Below are 21,346 nucleotides of genomic sequence, written 5' to 3'. Positions count from 1 at the left end.
AAACTATTGACTAAACTATAGACTTTTCAAATTTCAGTAGTCATCCACTAGTGTCTTTTTTTTTTGCTGGTCCTGGGGCTTGAACTCTGGTACTGGGTACTGTCCCTAAGCCCCTTTGTGCTCAAGATTAGCACTCTACCATTGAGCCACAGCACCACTTCTGACTTTTTCTGAGTAGTTTATTGGAGGTTAAAAGTCTCACGGACTGGAGGCTGGGAAGGTGGCTCAGTGGTAGAGTGCTTGCCTTGCATGCCTGAGGCCCTGGGTTTGATTCCTCAGCACCACATAAGCAAAAAGAAAAAAGCCGGGAGTGGCTCTGTGGCTCAAGTGGTAGAACGCTAGCCTTGAGCTGAAGAGCTGAGGGACAGCGCCCAGGCCCCGAGTTCAGGCCCCATGACTAGACCAAAAAAAGAAGTCTCACGGACTTTCTTGCTCTGGCACTTTGTGAACCTCAATCATCAGAACTCGGCCTCCTGAATAGCTGGGATTAAAGGTGTGAGCCACCAGTGTTGGGCTTCACTAATATCTTTTTACTGCTTCAGAAAACTACATTTAATTTCATGAAGCTTTTTTATTTTTATGTTTTTATTTTTAGTGTGTGTGTATGTGTGTGTATGTGTTGGTACTGGGACTTGAACTCAGGACTTCATGCTGTTGTTTAGCTTTTTCACTCACAGCTGGCACTCTACTGCTTAAACCATCTCTGTAGTTCTCAGAAGGTCTTTTTTTGAAGTGTTATTCGGGAGTGAAGGAAAACTACTCCTGAACAAAATCCTTTTCCATTTGTAGCAATTTGAAAGAACAAAGTACTTGAAAAGAATGGCCTTGATCCCAGAAGCCACCTGCCTTGTGGCTACTGCATAGGTGTCAGTGTTATGTCAGTTGCCTGTGGTTCTTTTGCTTTGCTGAGTTAGGAATTATGGGTAGGTGAAGAGAATCATTCTAGTGTTGGCAGACCTGGGCCCTTGAATACACAACCCTTAGGAGCTGGGAGATCCAGAGGCTCATGGGCTTATATCTCTTAGAGCTTGGAGCCTATTGTTCCAGGCTTTAGCAACTAGAGACTACTGGCCCTAGGCACTCAAGTTGGAATTTTTTCTCTGTGCTTTGACTCCAGCAGCTGGGCTTTGCAGCTATTGTAATCCTTGGCTTCCAGTAGCAGTGGGCAGCAGCAGCAGACAGCAAGCAGCAAGAGGTGCCAGCTTCTAGTGTTCCATCTCTCATAAGCCTTAGGCTCTGGGGCCCTCAGTCGTACCGTGACAGGTTTTAAGTGTTGGGCCAAGGCTATTAAGATCCTCAGCTCTTGGCAATGGCTGGGGTTACAGCTCTCAGGCTTGGGTGTCTTAGGCTTTGGTCCTTAGGAATTGGGCTGCTCTCTGGAATTCGTACAGGAAACAGGACCCTCAGTTTCTCTAAGCTAAAGCTCCTCACAGCTCTGTTCTCTCTATCCTCATCGTTTCTTCCCTGACTGCTGTCTGGAATCCTTCAGCTGCCCTCTCCTTGCCACTGTGGTCACTGCTGCTGCTGCTTCTGTCACTACTGCTGCTGATCCACCCTGTTGCCCACTCAGCCCACTTTACTAATGATAAAGATCAAAACTAGGCAGAAAGGACCACTGTAGAGAAGCCTTTTATTGGGCCTAATGTTGTGATACAGGGGACCAGAGACATTAGGAAAAGGATATCTCCTAGCAAAGCCATCCCAACAGCCTGCTAATACAAACAAAGGGGAGGTGGCAAGGGTGTGGGCACCAACCCTGGCAATTCTTCATGTGTGCTTGCACCAGTCACATGCCTTCTGCTGGGCCTCAGGGAAGTATTTCTGGCCTAGGTGGAGATAGCTGCAGGGTCATCTGGAGATCATCAAAGCTTGTGATAGCACAAAGTCTAGCACGAGTAGTTTGAAACAGTCATGGCTGGAACAGTGCTTCAGGAGCTAGAGCTATGCTTTGGCAGCAAAGAGTTGGGGTTGCCATGTTGCTTCTTAAAGAAATTGAAGAGTGTTCAGAGAAGTTGGCACTGGCATAAGAACTAGCATTGGCTGATCGCCCTTTGCTTAGGGCAGCTGGAGCACTGGGAAAAGGTCAAATAGCTATTAGGGAGCCAAATGCCCAGGTCTCCCAAATCAGTCTACTTAAAGGAACAATAAACATTAAAAGAGGTACTTACAATAATAAACCCTTATCATAAACAGTGATGTAACAGTATACAACAATTTTTAATAGTGCTTATCATTTTATTAAGCTGGGCCCATGGAGAGTTTTTTCTCTCTAATCTATCTCATCAGTCCCTGCCCTTCTTGAGCTCCTGAGACTTGGGTCCAGACTTCAGGCTGCAACCTGTTGTACATATGATGAATCTGCTCTGACAGTCCTGCCCCCTATCCTGCCATCATTATGTGAACTATGAGCTTCTAGAAATCTCTTATGCTTCTGCAAGGGTACATCTCAGTGGTTAGAAGCACATTTGTGTTGTCAGCTCTTGGGTTTAAACCGCACCTCCACCTTCTGACTTTCAGTGAGAGTTTAACCTCTCTAAGTTCCATTTCCTCAGCCCCATTTTGCTATAGTGAGGTTTAAATTTTATAATCATAAGATCTTCCGCTGCCTGGTGCAGAGGAAGAACTGAATGAATGCTATTCATTGCCACTGTGTTCCAGAAATCTCCCAGTCTCCCAGTTGGGTGTGTGACGTGTAACAGACTTAGTACTAGAGCAAAACTATTTAAAGACAGACAGTACTAGAGCAAAACTATTTTAAAAATCACTTTTATTTATTGGTTAGGGAAAGTTAGTGTTACAAAGATTATTCCATTGATAAAATGAAATAAATATGTAACTTGAGAATTGAATTCTACAGAGCAAAGAAAAGGCAATTTTTCATGATGATCACTTGGGGCAAGATCATTTTAATCATGTCTCTAGGGATCTAATTTCAATCTGTTTGGTCTGAAGTGGGCTCAGTTCTTAGCACTGTTTCAAGCTTAGCTCACAATTAAGCAATGAACAAATAGAGAAAATGTTCTAATTTGTAGAGGTTAATTATATATTCATCATAAGTACAGTAATTTGGTCTCTAAAGAGAAAAGGCTTAATGTAGAATATCTATTTCCTAATAACATAACTTGGCTTTTGCATAGTGTTTTGTACTTTTTAGGGAACTTTCATGATCATTTTTTCCCACAGATCCTTGAGTTAAAGGAGAGTGTCAGAATTATGATCCACATCTTGATAATCTAGAAGCTGAGGCTCAGAGGGAAGAAAGCATGTGAGGAAGGCTTTCTAGAGGAAGTGACAGTGCTGGAGCTTGAGACATGGCTAAGTATTCTCCAGGCAAGATGCTGCAGCAGGTAGGATAAAGTTATAGAAGGGCAGAGAGGTCTTTACTGGGATTAGATTCTTCCATTTGTTTGATGCTGTGCTTAAGGTGGGTAGTATTAGAGACACACCTTATATGGCATGCTAGAAGTTTAGATTTCATTATCTGGCAAAGGAGGGTAACAGGTTAGATTTTAGTTTAGGAAGGTCACTGGCAGGAGTGTAGAAGGTGAAATGGGAAAGTCTTTAGTTGGTGCATTCATAATAGTTAATCTCCAAATCCATTGATACAGGGATCTCAGGCCCCAGGATGGTGGCAATGAACAAGGCAACTAAATTGGCACCAGCAGCACAATATTGCTTAACAAAACCACTGGCTCCTGCCCTGGAGCATTAATCACTAATTTACTTTGACTTACTTAATCTATATAGTGAGGGCATTTGTTTGGAGCTAGGTTATACGTGCTGATTAACATCAATGGAATACTTGGACAACAAATTAAGACTTGGGAATGAAGACAAATGTGAAGATGTTGTAGGCTGGTCCCAGAATCACACATCAGGGTAGCAGAGTTAGCAGGCTGTCTCAGCTATAGAAGCAGCATCAGTATGGAAATTGTTGGATTCAATTTTGATCTTCTATCAGATGTAATTATTCAGAGGCCTTCCATATTTTTTACTGCATCCCTGGAAAGGATAGCAACCCCAAAGATTTATATGGAGTTTTCAAGTTTAATACTATATTATACTTAAAGATCTCTCTTTAAATCAGGTGGGAAGCAAAACAAAATGTTCACCAGTTCTATTTGAATGGCTTGTTTGTCTTCTGCAGTAACACAGCAAACTGAGTTCCTGCCAAGGAGAGAACAGCAGTGTGATAGATCTTCTGGGCAGTAAACTGGGCTGGACAAAGTGCTTCATTTTAAACATGCTGGGCAGGAAAACCCTACAATCTGAACTCTCAGTATCTAAGAGTGGGAAGGCCTGTACCCACCGCCTGGCTCTGACCTTATAGAATGTATGTCAGAATCATATAATCTTCTGAGTAATATAACACTTTTTAAAACATATCATTGATTTAGCCATTTTCTTTTCTGGTCCTGGGGCTTGAACTCAGGCCATGGGTACTATCCCTGAGCTTCTTTTGCCCAAGGCTAGCATTCTACCACTTGAGCCACATCTTTACTTCCAGCATTTTCGTCAGTTAATTGGAAATAAGAGTATCACAGACTTTACTACCCTGGCTGGCTTCAAACCACAATCCTCAGATTTCAGATTCATGAGTAGCTGGGATTACAGGCATGAGTCACTGGCACCAGTTAGGGTGGCCATTTTTAATGGTGGATCTTCCCATTCCATGGAAGTTTATAATTTTGTCCACTACAGCAGTCTTCTTCTAGATATGATGTAAAGAGGAGAAATAAAGAAGTGATTGACTGGAAGCTGTCCAGAAAAATATTAATTGTGATGAAATGATGACAAATGTAAATTTGTATATGATTTCTCTGGGCATCAGAAGAAAGTACTTTGCATCCTAAGTTGGTTTCTGGGAAGTTAAAAATAAGTGTAATTTTACTTTTAGTACAGTTTGGGTTCTGGCCATTTAAAGGAGTCTTCTGGTGAGCCTGTTTGTGATAATTTTTTGTTGTTGTTGTTTCATAGTTTTGTGCTGCCACCCACCTCCCACTGCCCCAGAGAATTGAAGCCAGTAGTAATTACTGATAAACTTTATCCTCAACCCCTGTCCCCACCCTGCTTTTTCTGAAGACAGAGTCTAAATAGCCCAGTTGGGCCTTGAACTCACATCTCCTGCCTTAGTCTCACCAGTGCTAGGATTACAGGCATGAACCATCATGCTAGCTGACTTCAGTTTTTCAGAGCAATAGTCATTTGTAATTTTCTTGCAAATTAAATAAATTTATTTTCTTCAGTAACTGTTATTTTCCTTGAGGAACAAAAAGCAAAAACACACTGGGCTGAGATCTGAGGATCACGGTTCAAAGCCGGTGCAGGCAGGAAAGTCTGTAAGACTCTTATCTCCAATAAACCACTAGAAAACCGGAAGTGGCACTGTGACCCAGGTGGTAGAGTGCTGGCCTTTAGCTGAAGAGCTGAGGGACAGCGCCCAAGCCCAGAGTTCAAGCCCCACAACCCGCCCCCCACCAAAAGCAAAAACAAACAATCCCACTGCTTAGTTTTCTTCCTTGTTTTATGTAAGTCCATATATCTAATGAAGAGACACTGGGGAATTTTTGGCTTTGGCTTTGTAACCAAGGTCAGTGACCACCTTTATGACAGGAGAGTGAGAAAAGCCTATCACAGACACTCTCAGATGGAATCCCCCCCTCCCCCCACACTGTATTTCATACTAACCTTGACATGCCATCATGGGGGAACAGCTTCACATTTTAAAATACAAACACCTGGAGATTCATTGCATTAATTAGTACTGAATGTGTGTGTGTGTGTGTGTGTATTCCTTCTGGCAGAAAAAATAGTAATGAGTATGACAGGAGTATTCATGTGAGATCATCTTGGAATCTGGGCACAATCCCAGGAAGGGCAAAGTTGCTAGCTGCAAAGAGGATAATGAATGTCTGGTAAGCTTGTACAGAAGAAAAAGAAAAGCAAGGCACATGTGCATATTTAGTTAAAATGCTTGACAATCATTTGAGAAGAGAGGTCTGAACACTTCATATCTTATTTCCAGTGTTTATTGACCACCTATATGTGCCAAGAACTTTGCATTACATTCTTGTCCTTAAAGAGTTTACATTGTGTGTGTGTGTATTAATCCTGGAGCTTGAACTCAGTGCTCTACCACTTGAGCTACAGCTCTACTTCCAGCTTTTTGATGGTTAATTAGAGATAAGAGTCTCATGGCCTTTTCTGCCCTAGCTAGCTTTGAATGGCAATCCTCAGATCTCAGCCTCCTGAGTAGCTAGGATTACAGGCCTGAGCCACCAGCATCAGACAAGGGAGAGCTAGATCAAAAACAAAAGATAACATATATTTTCAAGTTGTGATGAGTACAATGGAGAACAGAAGGTGTACACCTATTATTTATTTCTTGCTCTATACTTGTTAATCCTGCAAAATCTCAGTAAAACGGATAAATTGGCAAGGGCTACAATCTTCATAGTCTACCTAGTCAACTACTGTTGATTTAAGTGCTATGTTTAGTTTTAAGACCTTTCCTCTATTTGCTATTTCCACTCTCCATCATGATACCCACCCTTGTGCTATAGTGCCAGAAATTTCATTGTTGAGAATTCAGGTTGCCTGACTAAGGAGGATTTAAAAAGAGAAAGGTGGTTGGTGATGGAGTGGCTGGTGACAAGAAGGAGAGAGAGGTATATGGATATTTCCAGAACCCAGAAAAAGTATGTAAGAAGGTGAACAAATGAAGTAGTGGTATTCACAAGACACTATGTTGAAAATGAACTGTACAGCTGATGGGGGGGGGGGGGGAAGAAAAACTGGAAGAGAGCAAAGGAAGGGTGACATTGTCCAAAAAGAAATGTACTCGTACTGTAACCCCTCTGTACATCACTTTTATAGTAACAATAAAAGTTTTTTTTAAGTATGTAAGAAAACTGAATGCAAATGTTCTAAATAGGAGAGTGAACTTGTGCCAGCTTGTGTGAAGAGAAGAAGGGGAGAAGGAACAGAATTCTTCCTCAGAACCCTTCTTTATAGTGTAGTGTGGAGCATCTATGCAGGAAGCTGAAGAGCCGGTCCTTGAGGTGCTGATGGCCAGTATTAAAGGGCAACTGTACATGTATACTGTGATAGGCTGCATGCATAATCCTGGCCAGTTCCAAAGAAAAGCATGTGATTACTAAAGCCATTAGTAGCTGGAAATCAGGTGAATAAATGGTGTTATTTATAGAACAAGAATAACTGTACTGTTGTTAGTAAGATACAAAGAACAGTGTAAATTATGTTTATGGCTCATTCTCATATACCTGCTAGTGAAAGGCAATAAGATGTAAATTAAGTAAAGCAATGAAATAAAACTGCTATATTCTCCAGTCTTTAAGTGGCACACATTTTTATGTCTGCTCAGCATCCCCATTGGGGGAAATATGCTCCCTTTCCACATTCCAAAGCATTCCTGTTCATGTGACCTCATATAGTGCTTTGTATGTGATCTAGGTTCTAAGTATGTATCCCCACTGGCATATAGTCTAAAATCTCTAGAGGTCTGGAGTAGCCTGGATTCATCTTGCCGCTCCTTGGAGGGAATCAACTTGATGATGAAGCCAAGCAGAGGCAAACTACCACAATGGACAGGGGGTAAGGACAAAAGACACGTCATCCACTCAGAGGGAACTTTGTGTGGATGAAACTGGGTAGAAGGATAGTCTACCAGCCTCTTAGAATGAACTGCATAGAGCTATGACTCACTCTTAGAATCAGTTGTCCTTGTCATGAGGGACCGAGCTCTCCAGGTAAATTTACACTGATAGGGGAGCAATGATAGTAAAGAACAAAGCTGAGACCTAACTTAGTACTATGTGCCTTTGAGTAACTTCAAGGCTAGACTACACCTGCCCATCACCCTGAAGCCTTCTTGTGCCCTCTGGTGTTAGCCTAACTTAACCTGATTCTCCTGGGGGAAGTGGAGGGATATAAAGAAGAAATAAGAAGCCTGAGGGTGCCCAAAAGGCAACATGGTTTTCTTGTCTTTCCCAGGCATCAGACTTTCCGATGTTAGAATTCAGGGTCTCTACCTCCCACTGCATCTTTAGTCCTAGTCTAGCTCCAGAACTCAGAAAGCATTCCATTAAAGCATTGAATGAGTGACTCTGATGTGGCAGATAGAGACAGAGGACTTGAAATATGCAGCCTGAGAAATTCACTGCTTTGCAGTAAACTGCTGCCCCTCCAAGCATCATGTAAACATGTAAACACCCAGAGCAGATATAACAAATTTAGCTGTCAACCAACAATTCTCATTTTCAGCAGTTATCAGAACAAGAGGGACTGTAAAAATTGGATTTTAGAGAACACTGTTAGTGTGATAGAAAGGACATAGATTTGTGTAAGCAATTTGAAAACCAGTTTGCATTATCTCCTAAATCTGAACATTTATTTTAATATGACCCAACAATTCTATTCCCAGGGAGGGGCCCAAGAGGCAGTTATGTGGATGTAAAGCTAGACACATGAAAACTAGTGTTCCAAGCTGCTCTATTCATGATGCAAAAACCTAGAAACAAAGTAAATGCCCATCAAGAGGAGAGAGGATTATACATTGCCATGTGTTTGCACAACTGACTATTACATGGCAAGAAAAACAAATGAACTGTACTAATTCACAACAGTGTGGGTAGATTCCAGCAACAGAACAATAAACACTAAGTGAAATAAATCCCAACTTTGTACCATATGATTTTTAGGATTAAAAACAATGACTATAAAATATACTTTATAGACATTCATATATGTACAATAAAACTATATTTTTTTAAAGTAGAGGAACTCTGACTAGAGAGGGATGAGGAATAGAATGTGGGACTGTATGGTTAGGTAAGTTTATGCCAAAATTCTAACTTGTGTTTGGGCACTTTCATTATTATGGATGATGAGATCAAAACCTGAGAACAAGCTTAACTAGGAAGCCTGGGTTCTCTAGGAAATTGTCTAAGGCTGATGCTGTATAGGGACCATGCAACTTCAGAATGACAGAAGTGAAGAGAGTGAGGTGAGGCAAAGAAAGTTGGATAAGTTCTGTCTCTTTCCTCGAGCCTTACTCACGTAGAATATAGTATTTCTGTATGGAATAACTAACTTCAAGCGTTTGGGAAGGAATTTTTTTAAAAAAGAATTATATAATGCAACCAGCAGAATCTTTGGCACCTAAAAAGTGCTCAAAAATGTTATTCCCTTTACCTTTTACCCTACCCCCTGGCATGAGGCATATTTGCAACACCTGTGGAATGGGGGTAAACAGGCCTGATTACATTCCCCTCTTCTCAACCACCCTTCTTTTTTCCTAATCGTGGATGGCTCAAGGGGACTGGGACCTGTGTTGCAGTGTGAGAGAAAGACATATTTCCTTTCCTAACATTGGGCTCTCTTCTGTGCTCTTGGTTTGAAAAAGCTGTTGAGTTTAAAGAGGAATCCCAATGAAGCTAAGTTCTCTCTAGGTAGGAAAATATTTTATCACCTCCTTGAGAGAATATTCTTTAAATATTTGCCCAATACTTGTCCTGGCACCACAGGACAGGCACTTTCCCCAGTATGTCAAGAGTTGGGTGTGGAGTCCTGAGGTTTCCAGTTTATTTCAGAACCATTCTTTCTCCTTGTGGCTTGCTACCTTGGCAGCCTGTTCACCTGGTCATTTCTTTTATATGTTCAGTGCCTCTCAAAGGGTAATTAGGTCATCCAGATCTCTTGCTAGAAGATGGACTTCACTTCAGAATTGTGGTCATTGAAGATTATTCATGTTGCCAGGCACTTGTGGCACACTCCTATAACCTTAGCAGTTTGGAAGACTGAGCTCAGGAGAATGAAGGTTCCAGGCAGAAAAGTTTGTGAATTCCAGCCTGGGCAGAAAAGCTTCTTAACCAGTGGCTGGTGGCATGTGCTTACTGTCCTAGCTACATGGGGAGCAGAGAGGAATGAACTTTCAAGTCAATGAAGGCAGGAAAGTTCATGAGACCCTATCTCAACAGAAGAAACGGTGTGGTGGCGTGATAGGAAGCCTAAACTATGATATGATAGCAAGCCTAAAATAGGCAATGTAATAATCAAAATAGCCAGTGAAAATCAGTGCTGGAGAGGTAGGTCAACAGCACAGCACCTGTTTAACAAGTGTGAGGCTTTTATTCGAAAATGCTATATTGCCACATTGTGTGTGTGTGGTGGTGGTGGGGGGGGACAAGGGAAGCAGAAGAGTATCCACTTTGAGGCTGGGGATGTGGCTCAGTGGTAGAATGAGTGTCTGGCATACACAATGCCCCAAGTTCCATCCCCAGCACTGGAAAAATGTGTGTGTGTGTGTGTGTGTGTGTGTGTGTACATTTCCCAGTTTAAACCCTGATTTGTCTTACATGCCTGTGTCTTTTCTAGTACCGCCTTAGGTTCTTATGATGAAACACCAATAAATTCATACTGCTTTTTTGCTGACTAAATTTGGTATCCCATAAGTGGACTTATTAATTTTTAGCTTTAGATGAATAGCTTACAGTTTTCTTTCTTGAAGTGAGGTGGGGCAGAAGATAAGCTTTCATAATCACTAATGCATATTTTATCTGTGCTTCAACTTCAAGGCACATTTGGAGGACAGAGAACATTCTTAATGCTGGATTGTCTCTCTTCCTTGGAGCTAATCTCATGACCTCCCACAAACACGTAGAAAATTCTAGAGGAGTGGCACTTCTCACATATTTTTTGGCCTTTCCTTCCTGGCGTACTTCCTGTCCTAGTATACAGTTGGCCCTGATTTCCTCCTAGAGGGCAGAGATCAAGAGAGTGGGAAGTGATCTAAAAATTTTACACTCTGTACAATATGTTACTCTAGAAATTATCCTCTGCCTGTCCTACTTAATACTTCATGAACACACCCTGGAATTTGACTACCAGAACTTCCCTTCACCATCTTTGATTCTTTTTTTAAATTTTTATTTTATTGTAAAGATGCTGTACAGAGGGGTTACAGTTACAGGAGTAAGGGAATGAGTACTTTTCTTGTCAAGCACTGTTACCCCTCCTTTGTTTCTTCCTACTATCCCTTCTCTCCCTCACCTCCCTCACTCCTCCCCCCTCCCCCCCACACCCCCACCCCTGCCACCCAAGTTGTAAAATTTACTTCAACATAGTATCTTGTATCATTGTCATAATGGGTCATCCTGTATCCTTGTTTCAGCATTTTGTTATTCCCCTTCCACTCCCCAAATTAGATAAATGTATAAACAAGATGCAGGGGACCAAAATCAAGTACAGTGACAACAGGAGATATGCCATAGGGGGAAGAATATACAAAGGAAACAAAAAAAAACATTAAAAACAACAACAACAAAGAAAAACCTCTTGCATCCATATCTTAGGATTCATTTCACCTTGATTATTTTTTTTTAAAGATCAATACACTCAAAGGACTGTCTGTTCTAAGTTGTCATCTGTCTTAATGTGAATGTCCTGGTAGCTTGCATCAGCAGTGGCTTTCCGGACAGCCAAGGCACAGTTAGGACACAGAGAGACCTTCTACTTTCATGGGATTTATGCTGGGCCTACTTACAAGTGATTAGCAACATTTTGATCATGACTCTTACTCTGTCTCTTTGCAGAGTTATTTCTTGCTTTTAACTTTCAAATTAGTAGTGTTTATTTATAGATGCAATAAAAAATACAATGTAGATGAGCAAAGTCAGCAGAGGTCAGAAAGCCCATGAAAAATAACATAACAGAAAAGTGGTATCCAGAATACACTATTTTAAAAAAGTATCAGTAATAAAATCTTGAGCCAGGCACAGTGTTTCAAATCTGTAATCCTAATGACTTGGGAGATAGAGATTGGGGGGACTGTGATTCAAGCTCAACTGAATCATAAAAGTTTGGAAGACTTCATCTCAACCAATGGGTGGGCATAGTGACTTGCGCCTATCATCTTAGCTACAGGGGAAAACACGGTGGCTGGACACAGTGGCACATACCTGCCATCTTGTGACAGGGGGAAGCACAAGTAGGAGAATTGAAGCCCATGCTGGGCCAGGCATAAAGGGAGATTCTACCTTGACCATAACCGAAGCTAAAAGGGGCTGGAGCATGGATTAAGTAGTAGAGCACATGTTTTGTAAGCAATAAAGCCCTGAGTTCAACTCGAGTTCCAAAATCAAAAACAAACAATATATATCATGGGATTCTTTCCTTTTTCATGCATTATTTTATTGTTATTATAAAGATACATAGGGGTTACAGTTACATAAGTTGGATAAAGAGTACATTTCTTTTGCCCTCCTTTTCTGCCCGTTTTTCCCTCCCATCCTGACCCACAAGTTGTATAGTTCATTTTCAACAGTGTCTAGTGAGTATTACTGCTGCATTTGTTCACCTTTTGTCACACAATTTCTGTGTCCCCCTGATTACCCTCCCAAAGACAGATAAACAAACAAGAAAAAAGAATAGAAAAGAGAACTGTAACAAAGAACAAACAACTTCATTTCCTGGAGTTCATTTAGATGAATATTATTTTATATGACAGATGCACATAGATATTGTGCCTTTGTGTTCCACTGCTAAGAATGTCTTCCTTTGGTCTCACTGCGTGTGAATGCCTAGAGACCTGTATAGTTTATTATGTCCCAGTGTTTTTTTTTTTGCTTTTTGTTTTTTAACCATCCAGTATATTTATTTGCAGATTTATAGGCACAATTTAGCTACCACAAATGAGGGAAATCATGTAACCTGTTTCTCTGGGTCTGGCTTACTTCATTTAATATAAATTTTTCCAAGTCTTTCCATTTCCTAATGAATGGTGTTTAGTAGAATTTCATTGTGTTTGTATACCACATTTTCTTGATCTATTTGTTCACTGAGGGGCCTCTGGGCTGATTCCCTATCTTGGCTATATCATGACATTTTCTAATTTTTTCTTTCACTGTTTTTTTCCTGCCTTGTGATATTGGTCAATCTTTTATGAAGGTCTTCTTTTATGAAAGTCAATACCTTTAATGTAAGGATGTCTCTTGTAGTGGGTAAACAGTAGACAGTTGCTGAATCAAACTGAAAGATCCCTTTGTGTTGATGGGTCCCTTTGATTACTAGTTTTCTCTGGGGATTATTCAGAAGTTTGTTTTTTTTAAACTGAAGATTAAAAATGTGAGAGTTATGTCTCGTTTTCTTTTACTTCTAATATGATATAATTTGTTTCTTTTCAGTTTGTCTAGACCCATCTAAAAAATGTTCAAGAATTGGGTGCAAGCAATAATTACTATCTTACTGTTCTTTCTAGTTTGCAGAGCAACTTTTTATACAGTTTTGCACTGTAAAGCTGGCATTATTATTATTATTATTGTCACAATTTTACAACATGAAGAAACCAAAGCTTGAGTTGGTAACATGACATGCCTAATTCATGACTCTCAGCATAAGTTTCCTGGTCTTATTGCTTTGCAATTCACATTGACTTTGAGGACTGTCAATGCCCTCACAGCATCATTTGTAATAGTAATGGTACAATTGCCAACATTATGAGGAATTTCATGATGCCATGTACATTCTCTTTAATCCTCACACTGATCTTTACACAGAGGCTTTATAACCTTATAATCCAGTAAACTCAGGCTCAGATATATACAGTGAGACTTAGAGAGGTTAGGTGTGTTGTCCAAGGATATATAGTTTGTCAGTGGTGGAGTCAGGTTTCAAATCCAAACCTGTTCCATTCATGTGCTTTTAAACACTCTGTGACCTTGTGGTGCCCTGCAGCAGTTCTTGAAAGCTTTCTACCTCCTTTTAGATGTTTGCCACAGCAGAAGCACAGAGTGCTTCCAAAGGCTCTGCACATAATTACAGGATATAAGGAGGACACAAAGGATGAGCAATGGAGCCTTCAGGATTTATGAGTGAGGACACAAATGATCATTAAGTATGTACTGAGATAGAAAAGCACATAGGAATGATGGCTCAATACAGGCTGCCTCCCAATTTGGTACATTGTTGAAAGAATCTGTGCAAAGTGTAGAAGGTGGAAGGCCTCTCACTTTCCCCCTTCCTCCTCCGCAGAAGCAGGTCATAAAACCTGAAGTGGTTCAGAAGATGCTGCTGTGAGAGGCACCTTCCCCATACCCAAGGAAAGGAGCATCCTTATCTCAGAAGACCCAGAACTCTCAAGAACAATCAGAACAGGCAGGCACTGATGGCTCACACCTGTAATCCTAGCTACTCAGGAGGCTGAGAAGGGGGGGGGAGGGGTGGTAGGAAATTCTGTGAGATTCTTATCTCCAATTAACCACTAGAAAACTGGAAGTGACCCTGTGGCCCAACTGGTAGAGCACTACCCTTGTGCACAAAGAGGCTCAAGGACAGTTCCCAGGCTCTGAGTTCAAGCTTCAGGACGAAAGAAAGGAAGGAAGGAAAGAGAAAGAGGGAGGGAGAGAGAAAGAGAGGGAGGAAAAGAGAAAGAGGGAGGAAGGGAGGGAAGGAATGAGGGAGGGAAGGAAGTAAGATAGGGAAGAAAGGAAGAAAGGAAAGAAAGAAAAGATAAAAGGAAGGAAGAAAAAAGAAATATAAAAAGGAAAGCAAGAAAGGGTGAAAGGAAGGAAGAAAAGAAAAAAGAATTGGCAAACGGGCCTTAAATAAGTGTCCCACAATTAGATTATACTATGTCATCATCATTGTCTACGATTTCATTCTTCATCAAACCTACTATAAGAAAACAGCTTTAACTATTTCTCCAAGTCTTCATTTCCTTGGAAAGGTTCTCATGACTATAAAATGAATATTCAATAGATGTATGTGACTTCCTCTTGTTAAGCTGTCTTTTGTTATAGGGGCCTTAAGCCGTGAATTTAGGAGGAATGAGGAAAAACAATTCTTCCTCTCCTACCATGGCAAGTCATAGAGAGAGGCCAAGGAAAAAGCAAAGAGCAACAAACAGGACTAAAACCAGAGGGCCACATCAGGGACTTACCATGGATCTTCTGTCCTGAGTCATTTGCCTTGGATGGCAAGATGGCTTTGCCAAGGAATCTGCTATAATTTGGGTCTATTTGAGTCCTCAGTGTCTTCTGAAGGCCTGGGTGCTGGTGCTAGGGAGGTGGGGCATGGTGAGAGGTCCTTGGGTCAGTTGGAGGCTGTCCTTGAAGAGAACTTTGAGGTAAGTATTTTTGCTTTGGAACCCTCCATCCCCTCATCCATGATGTTTTGCCACAGGCCTAAAAGCAATGATGCCAGTTGATCATGGTTTCATCCACTAAAACTGGGAACCCAAACAGTGCTCTTCTCTTTATAAGTTGATTGTCTCTGGTATTTGTTAGGGTGATAGAAAGCTGACTGAGGTGACATTCCTTACTAACAATGATCCAGTGCTCATTGGAGAGTTCAGAGTTGCTAGTTGGGTACAAGGGAGTTCCTTGAACCCCCAGCCTATGCTGAACATGGCCAGAATAGCCCAGACTGAGGATGGTAGAACCCTCTGCCTAGACAAAATCCTGCACTAAGTAAATTCTAAAAGATAAAACTCCTTTCAGTTAAAAGCCATATACACATGAGCGCTGCTTAGAGTTTGATTAAAAGCAATAAAAAACAATTCCCCAGTTAGCTTTGAAAGATATGTAGCTCATTCCCTTGTTAATTAAAGATGACAGAGAGTTAGAAGTGGGGGTGATTAATGAGAGAAGGTCTGAGAATGAGGCAGTTTGTTTAAACTCATAAAAGGAAACTTCCTGGGTATGATGGTGTCCATCTGCAATCCTATCACTCAGTAGACTGAGCAAGAGGATTGAGAATTTGAGGCCAGCCTAGACTGGCAAGCCTCTGTGTCAAAAATAAAACACAAACTCAAAGAAACAAAAACAATAAAAAGCGTCCCCTTGCAGTTTGGTTGGAGAATCAGAGTCAGTCTCTTTCATCCCCCATCTCCCTGGGAAAGCAATGGGCAGATTTTCTTCCCATCCTGGCTCCTGTTCTGAGTCCTAGCTGAGTACTTGAAGCAGCTAGGTTGATTCTTTACCCATCCACCCAGGCCTGGGACTTTCTCCAGCATCACAGTAGGTGTGGCCCAGATTCTGTAGTTCGAAAACCCACCTGGGTATTTGTGAAGTGTAGATAGCACTGCTGCGCTGGAGGTTCAGAACCCAAACCACGTGAGTCCAATCAATCCTCCCACCGTTCTAGTGAGGCTGGAGGAAATGCACACTGTAGCCTGAGTTAAAAGAGAGGGAGGCACAAAGAAAAGAAGCCCTTTACCCATGTCAGATGGTTGATGAGCAATAGAGTTGGGGTAGGAGCCACCCCTTTTTTGGTCTTGGTCTCCCACACTTTTTCTGTGGCAGCATATTTATAACTTTAATTCTTCAGATAACTTAGCTTTTTAATGTAGCAGGCAGGAAATCTCTCTTTATTAGGCCACCCTTTCTAAATAAACCCTGGGCTACTATTTGAAAGTATTTCCTGGTATTGATGTACAAATACTTCTTTTCTAATCTTAGCTCTTTGCAAGTCTGTGCAGTGAATCAGGGAAATTTCCTATCTGTTTAGAAGGAGTCAAGGACCAAGTCTTTTCTCTCTGTATAAAGTAGAATATACACACATGCCATCAATGTACGGGTGAAGGTGGAATTCAGACCTAACTTGTCTCCGCTTTCAGTTCAGCATGTCTGCTGTGGGAACTAAAACAGTTAGTTTTTTGCTGAACCTAGAGCTAAGTCTCCAAGGAGGCCTGGACTGGAAAGGCCACCTGAACTGAGACCTACTTCAAGGTGTGGTCGAGTTTCCTGATCTAACTAGGTCAGTTTGGTTGTTTATTTTTGCTGTTTGATTTCAGGACACAGCCTGCTTCAGTGAGCTGGCAATTCCCAGACAGCACATGGTCTGAATGACAGGGCCAGGTGTTCAAGAACCTCAGTGCCTATTATTTAATTGTGTTCCTCCCCCAGCCTCATGGTTTATATATGAGGTTTTGTGTGACTGCTTTCTATTTTTAACTGAAAACATGCTCTGCTCAACTAGAATTATGTTCTTTAGATGCTGCCTATACACATTGACTCCTTGGTTTGCCAGGAGTGCCAAACTGGGCTATACCATCCCAGCCATAGCCAAGGAAACCCCACAGTAAACCGTGCTTCTACAACACCAAGTGTCAGTTGTGTTCATAACTGTCTTATGAGAAAGTTGGTGTGGCCATTTCAATCAGCTTCTCTCATCTCTACTCCTGACTCATCCCAGAAAAAAACAATCCTCTGAGCTTTTGGGGCTGGGGAGGGGAGTGGTATTAAAAAAAGCTTCAGGTGAAGTTTAATCTTGAAATGAGTCCTAATGAGGCACCAACAATGTGCTGCTCCTTGTAAGGTGTTTTCTCAGATCCCAAGCAGGTGAGGAAGAGAGATGGTGTGACAGAGAATATATCCTGTGAAGAACCCCTCTGAAGTTTCTGTAGGGTCATTCATTAACCAAAAGTAAATACAAGTCCAACAGAAGGTTCTGGAAGTCTAAGACTCCTTTTGTGTAGCAAATCCACCATAGTCTCTGAAAAAGCTACCTTTAAGGAGTCAGTGCTTCATACTACAATGATTGAGATGACCACAGAGACTATACACTCTGCAGAACCTAAAATGCTTACCTGACTATTATAGAGAGTTTGAAGACCCTGTGCTAGGCAGTTAGCATTGGTCACCATGTCTTGGTAATGTAAGGTGAGATCTGTTTGCATTGCCTCTGTAGAGTTAGGCTAGAGTTGGGAGAATAATGCCTTGGACACACAAGATCAAATGTGGCCTTGCTTTCCCTGTGGATTAGCACCTAATCCTTGGAATGTTTCTTAGAAATTGAATCTACTGGTTATGAGGACATAGAGAGGCAATTATGGATGAAACAAGTCTCCTATGGTCTATGTTCCACAAGTGTGGTCAGCAGGGTCCTCTCTTGCCCTTAGCCCTTGCTGCTTACCTCCAGGCAAATGGGCCTGCTCTTCAGCGCAGGAAATATAGCAGCTAAAAGGCCTTCACCCCTGGAGTTCTGCAAGGGGCTTCTGTGATGCTAGGATTTCTAAAGAGGATGTGCATGTATATATATCATTGACTTTGAAATTACTCTTCTTGAGGCTGGGAAGGTGGCTCAGTGGTAGAGCGCTTGCCTTGCATGCCTGAGGCCCTGGGTTCGATTCCTCAGCACCACATAAGCAAAAAGAAAAAAGCCGGAAGTGGCGCTGTGGCTCAAGTGATAGAGCCTTGAGCTGAAGAGCTGAGGGACAGTGCCCAGGCCCAGAGTTCAGGCCCCATGACTGGACCCAAAACAAACAAAAACAAAGAAATTACTCTTCTCTTTTGTGGTGGTATTAGGATTTGAACTCAGGGCTTAGTACTTGCTAGCAGGGACTCTACTTCTTGAGCCACATCCCGTCCCTTTGTGCTTTATTTTTCAAGCAAAGTTTTATGTTTTTGCTTGTGACAGCCTAGATCCTCCTACATATGCTTCTCATGTAAATGTGGCCTAGTAGTGTGCCCTGTTGGCTGAGATGGGGATCATGTTAATGTTTTTCTCTGGCTGGCCTTGAATCCTCTAATCTCCACCTCTCAAGTAGCTAGGATTACAGTGAGGTAATGCTGGTCTCTACCTCACTTACTTTTGATGGCTCCTGGCATTGAGCTGGGCTTTCAGCCCTGGTGTCTGTATTTTATACAGGATAGAATGGATTTGGGCAGATATGCCTCCCAAGGAGCCCTCTCTCCAAGGGCCTTCATTTGCAGGGATACCAGTCTGCATGAAAGGTTTGGAATGTAGATTTTCTTTCTTTCCTTCTTCCTTCCTTTCTTTTTCTTTCTTTCTTTTCTTCCTTCCTTCCTTTTTTTTTTTTTAAAGCTGGCATACGGCCCAGAGTTCTGTTACTAAAAAGGGAAGGAGAAAAACAGACCTTGAGCAGATCACAAGTAGTCTCACATGATCTATTAGCTCCATCATTTGTAAAATAGATTCTTGAAAACTCAGGAAATCAAGGCCCCGTAGACTCACAGAGAAAGCAGCTGCTTCATAATCAGTGAGGGTCAGGTGTGTGGACTTGCCACTGGGGAATCCATTGAGTCTGAGTAGTCCATAGGTTCAAATGGGATCTTCAGCACTGGCCACCCCATGGAACTCCAGGAGAAACAGTATTCAGAAGAAAGGAAGCTAAGGTTTTCAGGAGAATATTTTGAGTCAAGAGGAAGGTGACTTCAAGATATCACTCAAAAAGAAATGGAGCCCTCTGACAATCCCCCCTGCCCTTCCCCCCCCCCCAACCCCCTCTACCCAAGCAAGGTAAACTTTGAGCCAGTGCAGACTCCATCAGGGCTACAATCACATTGAGATCCAAGAGGCTCATGGGCCAGTCTAGCTTTGCTTACTCTCTAATTCTGGAAACTTCTGTCTTGAAATTGGAGACTTCCCCAGGTCTCTCTAATCCTGTGACTCAGCTCATAAAAAAAGACCTCTTCCTGGGAAGGCTCTCAGCCGAAGGGTGCTGGCCCTACTCTGCCCTCTGCTGGAACGTCACCGCCAGCACTAGCCTACTTTATCCTCAAGGCCTTGGCTCCTTCTCGATTGTACTATTTTTCTTTTTGGGTTGTGACAGGGAGAAGCTGCCAGGCAAGTTACAGGCTTGTGTGACTTATAACTGAATACTTAGTAAAGGCAACTATCTATTAAGAGAACCAGTAACACAGGACTGTTAAAGCAAACTACTAGAGACAGTTGCATTTTAACTTAATTAGAGCCAAGAAAGAAAGGACAGGAAGTGTCTGATACTTTAAAAAGAAATGCTTAGCAATGGCTATTTTGTGCAAGATATTGTGTTCATACTGAGCTTTTGGTCATGTAATAACCACTCAAAGAGAGAAGATAAATCCCACGAGAGGCTCAGGTGAGGGAGTGCTTAGGTTTGCTTAGAGATTGGGGAGATTTTTGGGGAGATCTCAGGAGGAAGTAGGCTATGAGTGTTCTAGCCAGGATCAGCTAGGAGATGGCTTCTGGGGAGGAAAAATAGGGTGTGTGTGTGTGTGTGTGTGTGTGTGTGTGTGTGTGCGTGCGTGCGTGTGTGTGTGTGTGTGGAAAAATAGTGTGTGTGTGTGCGTGTGTGTGGAAAAATAGGGTGTGTGTGTGTGTGTGTGTGTGTAAAGTAGAGAACTACTTAAAACTGTGCCCATATGTTTGTAAAAGATGTTATCATGTTTCCTTGGGCCTCTTAGAAACTAATTCTAGAATCTGCTAAACTTTTCACTTAGGATTGGACCCATAAAGACCGAACAGTGAGATAATATTTGGAGAATACCTCCCCTACCACACTCTAAAAACTCCTTTTTACTGTGAAATAAAGCCAAATGAGGAAATCTTGGTTATAAGGTGGATGCCCAAACACACTGCCCTCTCCTCTCTTTAGCAGCACAATTCTGTTTTTACCTTGCATTTCTTGCTGGCTTGCTTCCAGATGTGTAACCATCTGCACTGTGGTTTCAGGTTGCCTTCCCTCTGAATACCATCTGTTGTACCATTAAGCCATAAAGTCACTTTTAATCTCCAGATGCCCTCTATCTTTTTCTTTCCTGCCTTCTTTCTTCCCTCCCTTACTCTCTTCCTTCCTTCCCTCCTCCCTCCCTCCCTCCCTCCCTCCCTCCCTTCCTTCCTTCCTTCCTTCTCTTTCTCCCTCCCTGCCTTTCTTTCTCTTTCCCTGCCATTCTCTCTTTCTTTCTTTCCTTCCTTTTTCTCTTTCTTTCTCCTTCCTTCCTTCCTTCCTTCCTTCCTTCCTTTCTTTCTTCCTTCCTTCCTTCCTTCTTTCTTTCTTTCCCTCCCTCCCTCCCTCCCCCCTCTTTCTTTCTTTCTTTCTTTCTTTCTTTCTTTCTTTCTTTCTTTCTTTCTTTGTCTTTCTGTCTTTCTGTCTTTCTGTGTGGCAGTGGCTAGGGCTTGAACTCAGGGTCCTGAGTTTGATTTGACTTCCTTGCTCATGACTGGTGCTTTAACAATTGAGCAACACCTCTAGTCTAGCTTTTACTGCTTAATTGGAGATGGAATCTTGTAGATTTCTCTGGGTTGCCTTCAAATCTTGATCCTCCAGATCTCAGTCTTTTGAGTAGCTAGAATTTGGGGCCTAGGCAATAATACCTGGCTCAGCCTTTCTTTTCCCTTACATTTATTGACTGAAGAACCTGGGATTCCTGACCTGTTATTTAGATGTTTAGATCTTGTGACTGAATGTTCTAGGTCTGTATTTGTGGAGACTAAGGAAAACAGGACTAAAATATGAAACAAAAAAGCATATATTTTCAGTGTGTGATTAGAGTTAAGATATTCTAGCTTCCTTTTATTATTTGGGAAGTAAAGGATATTGGTTAAC

The sequence above is a fragment of the Dipodomys ordii genome, unplaced genomic scaffold (assembly GCF_000151885.1).
Source record: "Dipodomys ordii isolate 6190 unplaced genomic scaffold, Dord_2.0 Scaffold195, whole genome shotgun sequence".
NCBI classification, from domain to species: Eukaryota; Metazoa; Chordata; class Mammalia; order Rodentia; family Heteromyidae; genus Dipodomys; species Dipodomys ordii.
Note: the sequence above shows the minus strand (reverse complement) of the source record.